This window comes from Jaculus jaculus, chromosome 6 (genome assembly GCF_020740685.1).
Source record: "Jaculus jaculus isolate mJacJac1 chromosome 6, mJacJac1.mat.Y.cur, whole genome shotgun sequence".
Lineage (NCBI taxonomy): Eukaryota > Metazoa > Chordata > Mammalia > Rodentia > Dipodidae > Jaculus > Jaculus jaculus.
In genome coordinates, this window is record NC_059107.1 from 116,262,958 (window position 1) to 116,278,458 (window position 15,501).

General features: G+C 35.1%; 1 protein-coding gene across 1 annotated transcript in view; it reads left to right on the plus strand.

Annotated features, from left to right (window-relative positions):
• Window positions 1-15,501, plus strand: part of Trhde (thyrotropin releasing hormone degrading enzyme) — a 441,021-nt gene that overhangs the window by 299,326 nt on the left and 126,194 nt on the right. The gene's annotated exons all lie outside the window — the stretch shown is intronic.

Genomic DNA, 15,501 nt, shown 5'->3' on the forward strand with positions numbered 1-15,501 from the left:
TGACTAAAGATGTTGGACATCTCTTTAATTGTGCAATGGTCATTTGTATTTCTTTCTTTGAAAATTCTCTGTTCAAATCTTAACTCCATTGCTTTGATTGTGTTGTGCTGTAGGCAGTTCCATGCTTCTGGGATGAACTTCCTCACCAGAGGCAGTTTATGGGAAAAGGGATTTATTTGAAGCTTACAGATCCAGGGGACATTCCATTGATTGTTGAAGAAGCTGGCCTCCTTTCACAGATCCGAGCAGAGGGATATAACCACACAGCCAGGACCATAAGTAACTACAAGCTGATAGAAAAACAGTGAGAGACAAGACAAATCTCAGACTTCTCTGCATAATTTTAGACTGGAATGAGATCCAACCCCAAACATATCTCTTCTACCCAGAAAGGTGGAAAGCCAAGTTGTAATAAAATACCTGAATCTACTGGGGGACTCAAACTACAACAGCCTTTGTTCTTATTCTATATATTAGAGAAATAAGAAGAATAGCTGGTGAAGATTTTCTCCAATTCTGTGGAATGTCTATTGACTCTGTTAATTATTTGCTTGTTAGTATAGTAGCTTTTTAGTTTCATGAAGTCCCAGGGGTTGAGTGTTGATATGATATGATTTATGCTATGTTATTAGGGTCTTATTTAGAAAGTCTTTCCTTACACCTATAATGTGGCATTTTCTCCCTGCTTTTTCTTCTAGTTGTTTTAGAATTTCAGGTCTTAAATTGAGGTTCTTGATTTAGAGTTGACTTTTAAGCAGGGTGAGAGAAGTGTGTCTAATTTCATGCTTCTACAGGTTGTTTCAATTTCTCCAGCATCGTTCACTAAAGATGTTCTTTTTTCTCTGGTATGTATTTTTGGCCCTTTTGTCAAAGATCAGGTAGGTGTAGTTGCATGAATTTTGAGGTAAATTTTCTATTCCACTGATTGGTGTGTCTGTTTCTGTGCCAGTACCATGCTGTTTTAGTTACTATGGCTTTGTAGTGTATCTTGAAGTCAGGTATGGAGATCCCTCCAGATATATTTCTTTGGTTGAGGATATTTTTGGCTGAGGCCTTCTCTTCTTCCATATGAATTTTGAGACTTTTTTCTATCTTTATGAAGAATGTGGTTGGAATTTTCACTGGAATTACATTGGGACTATATAATACTTTTGGCAGGATGGCCATTTGCACAATATTAATTCTTCGAATCCTTGAGCATTTAAAGTCTTTCTATCTTCTTATATCCTCCTCAGTTTCTTTCTTCCTTGTTTTTATGTTTTTCTTGAATAGGTCCCTCAATTCCTTGGTTAGTGATCATAGAAGGTATTTGACTTTTTTGTGGTTATTAAATACACGATAGCACCACTTATCTCTTTTGCAATATATTTATTTTGGAGTATAGGAAGGGTATTGATTTTTGTATATCGATTGTGTATCCTGTCGCTTTACTGAAAGAATTGATCACCTTTAGAATTTTTTTGCTAGTGTCTTTTGGGTCACATATATAAAATCATGCCATCTGCAAATATAGCTAGTTTGAGTTCTTCCTTGCCAATTTGTATCCCATTTGCTTGTTTCTCTTGTCTTGTTACTTGAGGTAAAACTTCAAACACTATGTTGAAATGCAGTGGTGAAAGTGGGAACCTCTGTCTTATTCCAGACCTTAATAGGCATGCTTCAGTCTTTCCCCATTTACTATGATCTGGGCCTTGGGTGCATTATAAATAGTCTTGATTATGGTGAGATGTGGTCCCTTGATTCTTAGTCTCTCCAGTGTTTTAGTAATAAAGGGGTGTTATACTTTGTCAAAGGCCTTTTTTGCATCTATTAAAATAATCACATGATTCTTGTGTTTATGTTTATTATGTGGTGAATTAAATTTATTGATTTCTATATGTTGAGTCCTTCCTGAATCTCTGGGATGAAACCTCCTTGATAAAGGTAGATTATGCTTTTGATGTGTTCTTGAATTCAGTTTGCAAGGGTTTTCTTAAGAATTTTTGTATCTAAGTTCATTAGGGATATGGGCCTATTTTCTATTTTCTTTTTCTCTATAATTTTCTATTTTTTATTTATTTATTTATTTATTTTTTTACCAAGGTAGGGTCTCATTCTAGTCCAGGCTGACCTAGAATTTATGGTATAGTCTCAAGGTAGCCTCAAACTCACAGTGATCCTCCTACCTCTGCCTCCTGAGTGCTAGGATTAAAGGTGTGTGCCACCATGCCCAGCTCTAATTTTCTGTGCCTCTGTCTGGTTTAGGTATTAGAATAATGCTGGGTACCTAAAAGGAGTTTTGGGGTCTTCCCTCTGTTTTAACAGTGTGTAATAATTTGACAAGAAGTAGTGTCAACTCTTGAATAAAGGTTTGGTATAACTCAGCAGTAAATCCATCAGGGCCTAGACAAATTTCGTTGGGAGATTTTTAATTGCTTTTTCAATTTTGTTGGAAGTAGTGGGTTTGTTTAGAAAGTCTATTTGTTCTACATTTAGTTTTGGGAAGTGGTGAGTCAAGGGATTCATCTACTTCCTCCAGGTTTTCCAATTTTATAGAATATGGGTTTTGAAATATACCCTGACTATCCTTCCAGTTTCATTGCTATTTGTCATGATGCCTCCATTTTCATTTATATTCTTGTTGATTTGAGTCTTCTCTCTCTCTTTCTCTTTTATTTTGATCAATTTATCAATCTTGTTTATTATTTTTTTAAAGAACCAGCTCTTCCTTTCATCAATTTTTTAATTGTTTTATTTTCAATTTGTTGATTTCTTCTTTGATCTTGATAATTTCTTTCCACCTGGTAGTTCTGGGCCTGGATTGTTCTTGTATTTCCAGCACTTAAAATTTTTTATTTTATTTATTTGAAAGAGAAGTAAGGAGAGAGAGAGGGAGACAGAGAGAATGGGTGCACCAGGGCCTTCAGCTGCTGCAAATGAACTGCAAAAGCATGTGTCACCTTGTGCATCTGGCTTATATGGGTCCTGGGGAAGCAAACCTAGGTCCTTTGGCTTTGCAGGCTATTGCCTTAACCCTTAAGCTATCTCTCCAGCCCATCTGCACCTTTAAATGGATACCTAAATTATTTATTTGAGATATCTCTATTTTTGTAATGTAGGCATTAAGTTCTATAAACTTTCCTCTTAGAATTGCCTTCATTTTGTCCCATAGGTTTTGATATGTTATGTTTTTAATGTCATTAAATTTGATTAATTTGTTGATTTCCTGAACAATCCATTTATTGTTTAATAGTGAGTTGTTTAGTCTCCAGAAGTTGATGTGTTTTCTGTTGTTACTATTGTTGCTGATTTCTAGTTTTAAGGCATTGTGATCCAATATAATGCAGGGAATTATGTCAGTTTTTCTGAATTTGTGGAGACATGTTTTATGCCCTAATAAATGGTCTATTTTGGAGAAGATAGCATGACCAGATGAGAAGAATGTGCATTCAGTAGTTCCATCCCAAGCAGCCACACTGAAATAGTGACTACGCATCTAGCGCTGGTGCATAGCACGTGAGCTCAGCCATTTCTCACAAGGACCCAAAGCCCTGCCCCCCTCTCACTTTCTGTTGGTTTTTTTTTTTCTCCTAGGCAGATGACATTGAACAGTGTGTAGCCTTGGTGCCCAACCCTAGCACTTAGCCCCATCCCTCATTCAGCATTTAATTTTTTAAAGACTTATCTACAAAGCTGAAATGAATAAGCTTGCTATAGAATGCATGTGTGAGCACATGTGTGCTTTTAAATTTTTACTATTTTAAATATTTTATTTATTTATTTTCAAGCAGAGAGAGGTAGAGAAAAGAGATACAGACAGAGTGAATGGGCATGTGAGGGCCTCCACTTCCTGCAAAGGAACTCCAGATGCATATGCCATTTTGTGCATCTTGCTTTTTGTGTGTACTGTGTAATTAATTGAACCAGGGTTCTGAGACTTTGCAGATAAGCACATTAATGGCTGAGCTATCTTTCTAGCTCTTTAAAATTGTATTTTAATGACAATGGTCAAGAGTCTGTGAACCTAGGTTTCATCATCAGCACAAAACAAATATTTTAACTGATAAATGTTGGCATCTATTCATACTTCTGAATAAGAAATGATTTTATTTGTTAGTTTCAGTTTTTGCATCTACAACTATTAATTGAATTTTTTTATTTTGTTTTAAATGTTGTGAACTGGACATTGGGATTACTTAGACTTAGTAAATTACTTATCATTATTCTCATCAAAATCTATTTGTATTTGGTCATACTGTAGGCATTTTACATAGCTTAATAGAGGTTTAAAATTTTAAATTTTTAAAATTTCTCAGGCTGGAGAGATGGTTCAGTAGTTAAAAACTATTCCTTATAAAGCCTGGCACCCCAGGTTCAATTCTGCATTACCCACATAAAGCCAAATGCACAAAGTAGTGCTACATCTGAAGTTCATTTGCAGTGTCAAGAGGCCCTGATACACCCATTCATTTTCATTCATTCATTCTTTCTTTCTTTCATTGCAAACAAATAATAAATGAAATATTTTTAATTTGCATTTCTTAGTTAAATTTTATCTATGAGTTAAGGTCTCAAGACATATTATTCATTTTACCTAATCAAGTTGATAGTATGAAATAATTTTTCAGATTATTTAATAATTGACTAGTCATTAAATACATTGTGTTATGAATAGACATATATGTATGTATTTATGTAAATGTGTCAGATTTCTGAAAGCATGTACATTTGGATTCATCTCTATAATGTACCTTTGCCTTTTGTAGATATTACCATTTCATTTAGATTATTAGTTCAGAATACATACAGTTAACATAAAGACAATTTTCTTCTAAAAGACATAATGCCCACATCAACAATTTTTCTTAATGTTTTAAAATTTATACTTCTTCTTGTATTACATTGTTTTGGTTCATTAGTGTGATATCCTAGAATTACATATTTGTCAAAAGTTTTTATGTCCACAAATTTTTTCCTAATTTCAGAATTTCTTTTTCTTCACAACTCGTATTTTCATTATTGATGATGATACTAATCTGTGTTTTAGTAATAGTGATAGGCAGGTACCTAGAGGACAGTAAGCTTCACCTGTGTGAGCATTACTTTCTAATTTGCACTATGTAATACTGTGTAGTATCCTGTAGGTGAGAGACTTTTCTCCTGAAGCTTTTTGTCAGTCTTTCCTCTAAAAGGTTAATCCAGTATAAAATTATAGCAGTAAACTTTGAAAGTTCTTTTTGTTCCTATATACTCAGCAAACAGCACTGGGTCTGATTCATTTTCAAAATAAATTTCTTACCAATTTAGTAAGAAAAAATTATCCCATATTTATTTCAGTTAATACATTTTTAATCAAGAAAGAGGTTAAAATTTTATATATTCTCCTTTTGCATTTCACACTTCATATAATCAGTATAATGTTTATCCATGCTGTTCACTTGTTTAAAAATTCAGGTTTGATTGCACTTTTCAAAGTTTGTGTAAGTAGTTGTAAAATAAAAATAATGAGGCCTAACAGGTCTACTATAAGATTTCTCCTTGGAAGCCTAATATCAAATTTTTGCTAAAACCCACATGATCATGTAGTAGCTTAAGAAGCATGTTGCAGTGACTTGTCTTATGTGGCATTGTTGGAACTTGCTTCATAAAAATACACTGGCATTACAAATTCCATTTCAGTCCACCTTTGTGTTTCTGCCTATGAAAGAAAGAGCTAAAATCCAGCTTGACACAGAGAAACAGTGATACCGACTTTTTATATTACATTTGATTTCTTTTAGCCACCAGTCAGTTATATTCACCTTCTTTCTTCACAAGTTCCCTCCATGTGATTATTCTACTGATCTCAGGTTTTTCTGTTTGAGAAATGTAACACATTTTTGTATTCAATTACCTCTTAGTGCTTTGTGATAATAAACTGATTTTCTTGTTGGATCAATTTTGCTTAATGTTAGGTATACATCCCATATTATTCAGTCATCAGATATATTCAGTCCTTCATTTATTCCACCCTTACTTAGTAGGTACTTATTTTATGTTGGACTCTGTGATAAGTACTACATATTCAGGGCATGCTGTGTCCATGAGATTTGGTGGCAATTCTTGTAAATAATATGAGAAATAAGGGAGAAACAAAATAAATAGAAAAAATTACAAATTAATACAAATAAATATATTTCCTCAAGATGATGCTAAGAAAAAATGCTAAGAAGGAAAACTAAAATGACATAAAATAGCATAATGTATATTAATCTGTTTTTTACTTTTTATTTATTTATTTGAGAGTGACAGACAGAGAGAGAAAGAGGCAGAGAGAGACAGAGAATGGGCACGCCAGGGCTTCCAGCCACTGTAAATGAACTCCAGACAGTGCAACCCCTTGTGCATCTGGCTAACATGGGTCCTGAGGAATTGAGTCTTGAACCTGAGTCCTTAGGCTTCACAGGCAAGCACTTAACCACTAAGCCATCTCTCCAGTGCTGGATATTAATTCTTAAGAAGACATATAAACCAAGATCGGATGGGACTGATTCCAGGTAGAAGGAAGGGCTTTATGGAAGGCTGACGCAAGAAACTGACCATGTCCAAGGATAAGAGTGAAACTGATGTGATAAGCAGTTTGTAAGAACAAGAGATAAAGGAGGATTGTTAAGCAACAGACAATTGTGCAATGGTAAGAAGTTTGCATTAAATGGTTCTGGATTGTCTGTGGAATAGCTCTGTTTAATTCAAAAAGTTTTCTAGTAGGACTAATACATTGGGACTACAGCAGAAAGCATATCAAGAGAGAAATTAGGTTAAGCAGAGTAAGCAGGTTATTTTCATACTCAAGTGAGAAATTTTGGAAGTTTGCATAATGCACATGCAGAAACATAAGAGGATGCCTCTTTTTTTTTTCAATGCTGGGTATATAGTGTGAGGTGAAGAGAAAAAAAAAATAAAGGAAGGTTCTGAAGATTCTGAGTTGAGGACCTGGGGCCAAGTCCTAAAGGGGCCCAAGAAACAGAAGTGGACAGAGAGGAGTGACTGACATAGGATAGCTGGAGAGGCAGCCAGAGTACCAAGGGCATTATTTGTCACTGATATCAAGAGAAAAGATTATTTCAAGAAGAAGAAAGTGGATAAGAAGTTTAAATGTAACTGTGAGGCTGGTGCAGAATGCAGACTGAGAAGTCTTGCACTTGGCAGCCCCCATGCTTCTTGGTGCCAGTGCAATGGGTCAGTGGAGAGAGTAGAGGAGAGTGTGGGAAAGGAGCCAGAATGAAAGAAGTTTTAAATATCAGGTTTGTGGAGCATTCTTGTCTTGTTGCTAAAGATTGAAGATCACTGTATTTGCAGAGGAAGACTCAGGAAAGGATGTGTTTGATGATGTATCAGAAAGAAGGGGTTCACTGGTCCTGGTTAAGGTGGAAGGACTTGTCTTGAAAAGGCGACATTTTTCCAATTCATTTGAGGGCCTGGAAATGTGCTATAAGGGGCATTCTTTCTGATGATTTCGATGACTACTGCAGTGGTTTTTGACAGGGTCAGTACTGGATGCAAGAGGGCTGAGAGTGGAAGTTAGAGAGGCGTGCACAGAGAGCGTTGAAGGATTGCCGAATGGTTTGGTACTAAGTGCCAGTTTAAGTTTGGTGCTTGTCAATGTGTATTAAAGCTACATGACTGCTTTGAATGGTTTTCTCTTGTTATACTCAGCTACTTGATGAAGGTGTGGGGAAGATAGTTACATAGATTTATTTAGGATTGGATGTTTTAAGCCCAACTAGTTCAATTGAAGTTGAGGGCTAAAATGATGAGGAAGCTACTTGCCAAGAATTGCTTAAGATGAACTTGAAAATCTCAGTTGGGTAATCAGGGAAGTAAAAATAGGGGTCCCTTGTCAGATAATTTATTTATTTATTTATTTATTTATTTATTTATTTTGGTTTTTCGAAGTAAGGTCTCACTCTGGTCTAGGATGACCTGGAATTAATTATGTAGTCTCAGGGTAGCCTTGAACTCTCAGCGATCCTCATACCTCTGCCTCCCAAGTGCTGGGATTAAAGGCGTGCACCACCACGCCCAGCAGATAACTTGTAAAATGACATATTAAAGCAGTATTTTGATTTTAACATGGTATAAGAGAAATCTCCTATGGTTCTATGAGAAATTTGTTTTAATGAATTGCCCATATGCCATGAGCATTGACAGGAGAATGTCAGTGTTCCAGAGAACTTATTTAGTCAGGAACATACCGTGTGACCAGTCTCTTGCCATGCACTAAGGGAAAGGTAGAGAAAAGAGGTAGGGCATGTTTCTTGAGTCTGTTAATTTTATTTTCTAAGCATTTATGCTCACTTGAAGTTTAGTGTGTTTATTGCTTTAGCACCAACTTGGGTGAGTCTGTTTTTTTGTTTGTTTGTTTGTTTTGTTTTTTGAGGTAGGGTCTTGTTTTAGCCAAGGCTGGTCTGGAATTCCCTGTGTCATCTCAGGGTGTCCTGGAACTCACAGTGATCCTCCTACCTCTGCCTCCTGAGTGCTTAAAGTTGTGTGCTTTGAGCTGGGAAGATTAATTAACTCACATTCAAGGAGTCACCCATCAGTGTTCTTCTCCTTTGGTCTCATTTCACTTTTCCCTCTTCCCTCCCCTAGTCTCCTTTTGCCTAGTTTCCTCTCTTCGTGTCCTCCCAGTCTCTTTCTCCATCAGGATAGGAGATATAACTCCTGTATTTGTCCTCTAGAAAACTTTGAACTCTCTTGAAGGAAAGGTTGGAGACAAATATGCTCTAGACTGCCCCCTCCAGCTGATATTATTTAAATCAACAGATGTTCTTTGTGTGGCAGGCATCTAAGTTTTCTTTATTCTTTTCCCCCCTTTTCTCCCTGCCTAAGTCCCTTCCTCCTCCTCCTCCTCTCTCTCTCTCCCTTCTTTCATTTCTGGTTTCTTTCCTTGATTTCTTGGTATGCCTTTTTAGTGTACACGCATATCAGGAAGTTCATTATTTGCATTCTTCAGTTAGTCTTAGAGAAAATAGATACTTCTTCCCAAGATCACATGACCTGTAAGGATCAGACAAGATCCTCTCTTCTTTTCTCCTCTCTTTTCCCTCCCCTCCTCTCCCATCCCCTCCTCTCCCCTCCCTTCCTCTCCCATCCCCTCCTCTCCCCTCCTTTCCCCTCCCCTCTCCTTTCTCGTTCTTTCTTTCCTTTCCTTTCCTTTCTTTTGTTTTTTCTTTCTTTCTTTCTTTTTTGTTTTGTATGATTCCTTTAGGATTTAGTTCTAGCATGAAGCTCCAACATGTGTGAAGCCAGGATATACACACCAATGCTTTCACTGCCAGGGAAAATGGAGAGGAAATATTTAGTATTTTGTCCTTTCCATTTCAATAGTGCGAGGAAGAGTTCTTGCCTTCCTCCCACATTCTATATGAGTTATTGCCCTTTATAAAAATGGTGTTTAAAAGCTGTAAAGTGAAAAAATGATAAATGCTCACTACAAATCTTTGGAGGTATAATTATTCTTGATAGAAAGCAACAATATTTCAAACCCTTGCTTTAGCCTTCTTGTCACATCGGCAGAAAAATCAATGCTTGAATTTACGTGGCATTTTCCAGACTTGTCTTAGAAGTAGAGGACATTCTACTACTTGGTGCCACTGAGACACATGCTGTGACCCTCATATTATCAGAGAAACACAGTAGGTGGTCTGCTCAGAGATAACCTGCTCTTCTTTTTATTAGCTGAACTCTGACTTTCTTCACCCTTTGAAAGTCTTATGCCCTAGAGGACTATGCCTTTTGTGTGTAATCCCCCAAATATGATACCTTAAGGTACAGTAATGAGTTTTTTGCTGAAACACACAATGCAGTTTTGACAACTACAAGATGAAGACAATTTTTTCTTGAGGCTTTAAGAGAAAGGCTTCCTGAGTTTAGAAAGAGAGATTCCAGAAGAGATACTGTCCTCTTCCTCAGAAGTCATGTCTGTACTTGTTTGATGCTGCTGCTGCCATTTAACCACCACTTTAAGTGATCTAAAATGCACATAATGTTTCCAAAAGAGAATGGCATCAGCTCTGACCTATCTATTTATAGTAGGTAAAAATAAATTTTGCTATTTCTAAAGTCATTCTCTTTTGGACATTTTGCTGCTTATAGCTAAATACAGATAAACCAATCCATGTAGTTTTACTACATCATCCTCCATATCCAAATGAATAAGCCACTGGAGTTCTCATTTCTCTGTCCCAGCATGTTAAATTATTTTCATGTAATTTTTCAAAGATAATAATTCTTCACTAACTAAACTCACTTCTCTTTGTTTTCCTCTATGTCATTTTTATAAGTCCCATTGCCTTTTATGCATGAAATGTTGTGAACCATGTTACCACTTAGCAAAGAAAGTGAAAATGGTCTCACAGGAAATAGTTTACATTCTTCAGATGATATCAAATGCAGTTCCAGTTACCAAACAACACACACACACACACACACACACACACACGACAAATATTCACTGAAATAATGAATTAAATTCTATTTTAGTATTTAAAGAAATTATATTGAGGGAACCTAATGAGATTTAAAACCTAGTTCCTAGTACAAAGTTAGTTGTTAACAGAAAGGAACATTGCAAAAGGAATGATAAATCACATGCATATATTGATCACCTACTGTAACAGTAAAGTTGGCAGAGGTGCTATTTAAATAATGGTAACTCATTCCTCTCTCTCTTAGTGTTTATAGCTATTGTGAGTTTAGTAAGAATAACAAACAAGAAAGTGTGAAAATGCTCATATAATACTTTGTACAGAGGTTCAAGCCCATATCTACATCCTAAATCTTTGTGCATAACTGCCTTCCCAAATCCAACAGCCAAGAATTACCCCCCACACAGCAAGAGACACATTTAAAACTGAATATATTTCTTTAAATAGCAGTTCTGTTTGGCAGCTCTTCTCCAGTATTCACCTTTCCCTCCACCTCAACTAAAACATAACCTTTTCCCACATTGAAACAATAGTCTATAATAGATGCATTCCTCCACAATTGTTATCTTCTCTTCACCTCTTTTGCACCCTCTATCCTGAGATTTCCTTGGAAGGCTACAAGTGCCAGTGCTCCTAGTTCATCCCTTTCAAATCCACTCTTTGTCATGAAGCCTGGATACTTCTCATCAAATGCACATATGCTATGCTCAGAATAGAATCCAAACAACTTAAAGTAACTTAAAAATGCACTTTATGAATTCTATTGCTAACTTCTTGTTCTCTACGTCAGCTTATCCACTGTCAGCTTGCTGGAAACACCTAATAATTCTTTTCTAGCTGGGCATGGTAGCACACACCTTTAATCCCAGCACTCAGGAGGCTGAAGTAGGAGGATCTCTGGGAGTTCAAGGCCAGCCTGAGACTAATTTTAGGTCAGCCTGGACTAAAGCAAGACCCTACCACAAAAAAACCAAATATATATTTCTAGCTCTTTGTAATTATCCACACATTCTTTACTATTTTGCCTGCTTCAGTTTTATCTCTGGGATTCAAATTTGATGCATTTTCTCTAGAAATATTTCCTGCCCTTTCCAATCCAATTTGTCATTCCAAGTAAAGTATTTATGTTACATCTGTACATAGTACTATATGAGCATTTTCACACTTTCCTTTATGAAGTAGATAGTAGCATCATCATTTAATATTTCTGAGTGCTGAGATTAAAGGCATGCATTTTTAAGTTACTTGAAGTTGTTTTGACTGTATTCTAAGCATAGCATATGTGCATTTGATGAGAAGTATCCAGGTTTCATGACAGAGAGTAGACTTGAAAGGATGGAACAGGAGCATTGGCACGTGTAGACTTCCAAGAAAAGCTCAGGATAGAGTGTGCAAAAGAGGTGAAGAGAAGATAACAATCATGGAGGAATGCTTCTATCATAGACCATTATTTCAATGTGGGAAAAGACAGTGTTTTAGTTGAGGCAGATGGAAAAGTGAACACTGTAGAGGAACTGCCCAAAGGGACTGATATTTAAAGAGATACATGCAGTTTTAAATGTGTCTCTTGCTGTGTGTGGGGTTCTTCTTGGTTGTTGGACTTGGGGAGGCAGTTATGCACATAGATTTAGGTTGTGAAGATGGACTTGAAGTCCAGTGTTCTGATTTATTAAATGATGATGATACTATCTACTTCATAAAGTTAAGGCTATAGTTGCATGGGATATAGTCATACATATATATATATATATATGTATATATATATATACACACACACATACACTCACATAGTTACAAAAAGTTGGCAAATTCTATTTTCATATATTATATTCCTTTCTATTATTTATGCTTCTTTCCTTTCCATTACTAAATTTTCCAACCTGTAGCCTGAATGTATTAAAAAGATTGCCATAGCTAACATCTAACAGAATCTTACAGTATACTTATATTCACTACTCTAACATTGTGCATATTAGATTATTTATTCATCAGAAAACAATAATAATACTTAATGTTATCAAATCAAAAATGATTAAACTGTGTTTAATATAAATGATATAAGCAGATATGGATGTTGGTTTTAACTAGAGGTTTTAATAAATACTTCTAAAATTCCCTTTTTCATTGATTTGTAGTTTGAAGTCTGTATATATTTCTGTTTCATTATAACTAGCAATTCTTTTATGTTTTATTTTACCCCGATTTCATGACATCATTCTGTACAAATAAGATATGTTTTATGCAAATTGCACAGTTAATTCATTATAAACTTCTCTGACCCAACCCCATTTTTTAGTTTGGTTGAAGAGGTTGTTTTCTAAATATATCTCTTTGCCTAAATGATAATTTTATGATCCAATTATAGTTCCTAAATATAATAACTCTATTGAAATTTATTCAACCACAGAGACTTATTTCCTATGAATTCATTAATCAGTGTGATGAATTCAGGTATATATATATATATATATATATATATATATATATATATATATAATATGTGTGTGTGTGTGTGTATGTGTGTGTGTGTGTGTGTGTGTGTGTGCTAGAGAAAGTATATAAAAGATGCATAAGTAATTGTTATGTCAAATATTTTATATTTTTATATACTGACCAAAGTAACAATTAATTAAAAGACTATGTGAACACAAAAAAAAAAGAAAAGAAAACTATAGTTGAAGGCAGAAAACCAGAGTTTCATTTTTCCATTTTAAACCAATGACTCCTGTCTGTAGATGGATGCATCACCTGTATTCTTGCCTCTTGTTGAATATACCTTTAATGTTTAATCAGTCTGCATTATTTGCTATGTCCCTTAAAATATGCTAGTTGATATTTTATCCACATTAGTAGCTACAATTTCTGAAATACCTATTTTAGAGTAACTATAATTATTTATGTTTATACTAAAACATTCTATTTTTTATCATGTCAAACCAATTACTATTGACTTTTAAACATTCAAAGGCAAACATAGATTACTATTTCACATTCATGTGTCCAAGCATTTCTACATCCATTGACTTGTAGTTTTGAATGAAACATAAATTTTTATTCATCACATACAAGTATTTGAATGTGTCTGAACAAATGGTTATTATACCAAGACTTCTAAAGATTCAGCCATAGAAGTCCTTGCAAACACATCACACCTCAATATTTTCTGTTGCTGTTGGTAAGCTTTTCTTCATTGCCACTTCTTCAGCTCCTATGAGGTTGCCTGATACATGCTAGGCCCTCCATACATTTTGTGAAATAGATGAATAGTGCATGATTAGATATTAAAAACACATTTACAATCTTTTGAATTACTTTGAAATTCTGCAAGATAAAGTGAAATTCCATTAATGCAGGAGATAAATGTGTTCATGTGAGTGAAAGGCTAAAATAACTAAAAATTGTTTTTTGGAAAATAAAAAGACTTGACACATATAGAATTCTAAATACATCTGAATGCCAAGACTGCTGGAAATCCAACATGAATGTAATCTTCCCTGAATACTGAGGCAGCAAGACAGGAATTTCTTCTTAACTCTGGAAACATGGCCTTTTCAGTTTTCTTGAAGAAGAAATCTAAATTTCAATCTGAAATGAGAAGGAAGCTAAGAAGTCAAGCTTAATGATCAGGACTGCAATAAGAGTGATTCCTATCACAAATAGTCAGAATTTTATGATCTATGAAAAGACGATTGTAGTTGTTTACTGGAATTCATAGTATTACTTTCCTTCTCCCTAAGAATAATTGTGAATGCTTTTAATCTTAATATGTTAAGTTACAGCATTGCTAGAGAAATACAAATTTATTTAATTCACTTTCCATTGTTTACAAATTATTTCACCGAAGTGCTCAAAAGGAATGAAGAATAAATTTGAAATTTCAATCAGAGATATATTTTAATCCTGGTTCCTGGGTTTATGTTGGGAAAGCCTCCTATGACATGTTCAGAGATAAATTTAGGTTCAGCTTGTTTATAAACAGTTTTAATTTCTTTTATAGAGTAGTTATTCATGACAACTCATGATGTAGGTGAATTCCTGTTGCTAGTTAGGGCTGGGCATGGTGTCTCTGGGCTCCTGGCTCTGGGGAGTTGCCATGTGCTATGCTCTGAATGAACTGTCATCAGACTTTGAATCTGTCACAGGTGCTATAATTTGTGCCTCAGAAAATGTTCTTTCCTATCACTAATTATCCCCCAAAGTATACTGCTCTATATAAAGTATGGAAAAGAGTCAGCAATTTTTTTTTCAGTTCAAGTGCTTGGATGTAAATGAGGATTTTTGTCTACCACCTCACATGTTGTAAAGAAAATAGAATTTCAAATGGAGGGGCTCTTCACCTTACACTTTACAGTACTTCACTCTTTGCTATTCATTTTCCACTTTGAAATCACAAAAAAATACTGGGAAGTAGCCATCACTCTGATAATAAGATGTACCACACTTCAGAGAAGGAAGTAAGGTGTGAATGAGAAATGTGTAGGTTTAACCACTAAAAGAAGGTAATGAGAAACAGGAACTCTCAAGGCTAAAATTATGAAATAGACATTGAAATGACTTGTTCTTATTAAACACTAATGTGTGTTTCAACCTAGAGAAATCTTTATTTATCTTCTTAGTTATCTGTTGGCCTTCCTTTGCACAGAGAGACTAGAGAGTAAGGGACCGGTTGGAGCAAGCAGAATCCCTTTCAACTTCACAATCTACCGGCTATGATTTTTATTCATAAGACTCAATTTAATTTCCAACTATTAAACACAAAAGCCTGATTAGAAGGGTGTTCCATATATATCATTGCTGAGAATGTTTCTTCCAAATTGATAGAGGTTGTCTAGATCAACTAGACTATCTTTGACCTTGGAAACCATAAGACACGAGTACAGCTATAAAAATCCTTGTTAAGAGCTTAATAAATTGGGTAACTTAATTAGGAAATATGCTATAGTTAAACCTCTTTGGAACATTCTTAAATGGGATTCTAAATCTCTATGCATGTCCTCTTTGTATTAATGCAATTCCACACATGGAAATGGTTAATTTAATTGAGAAAGAAATG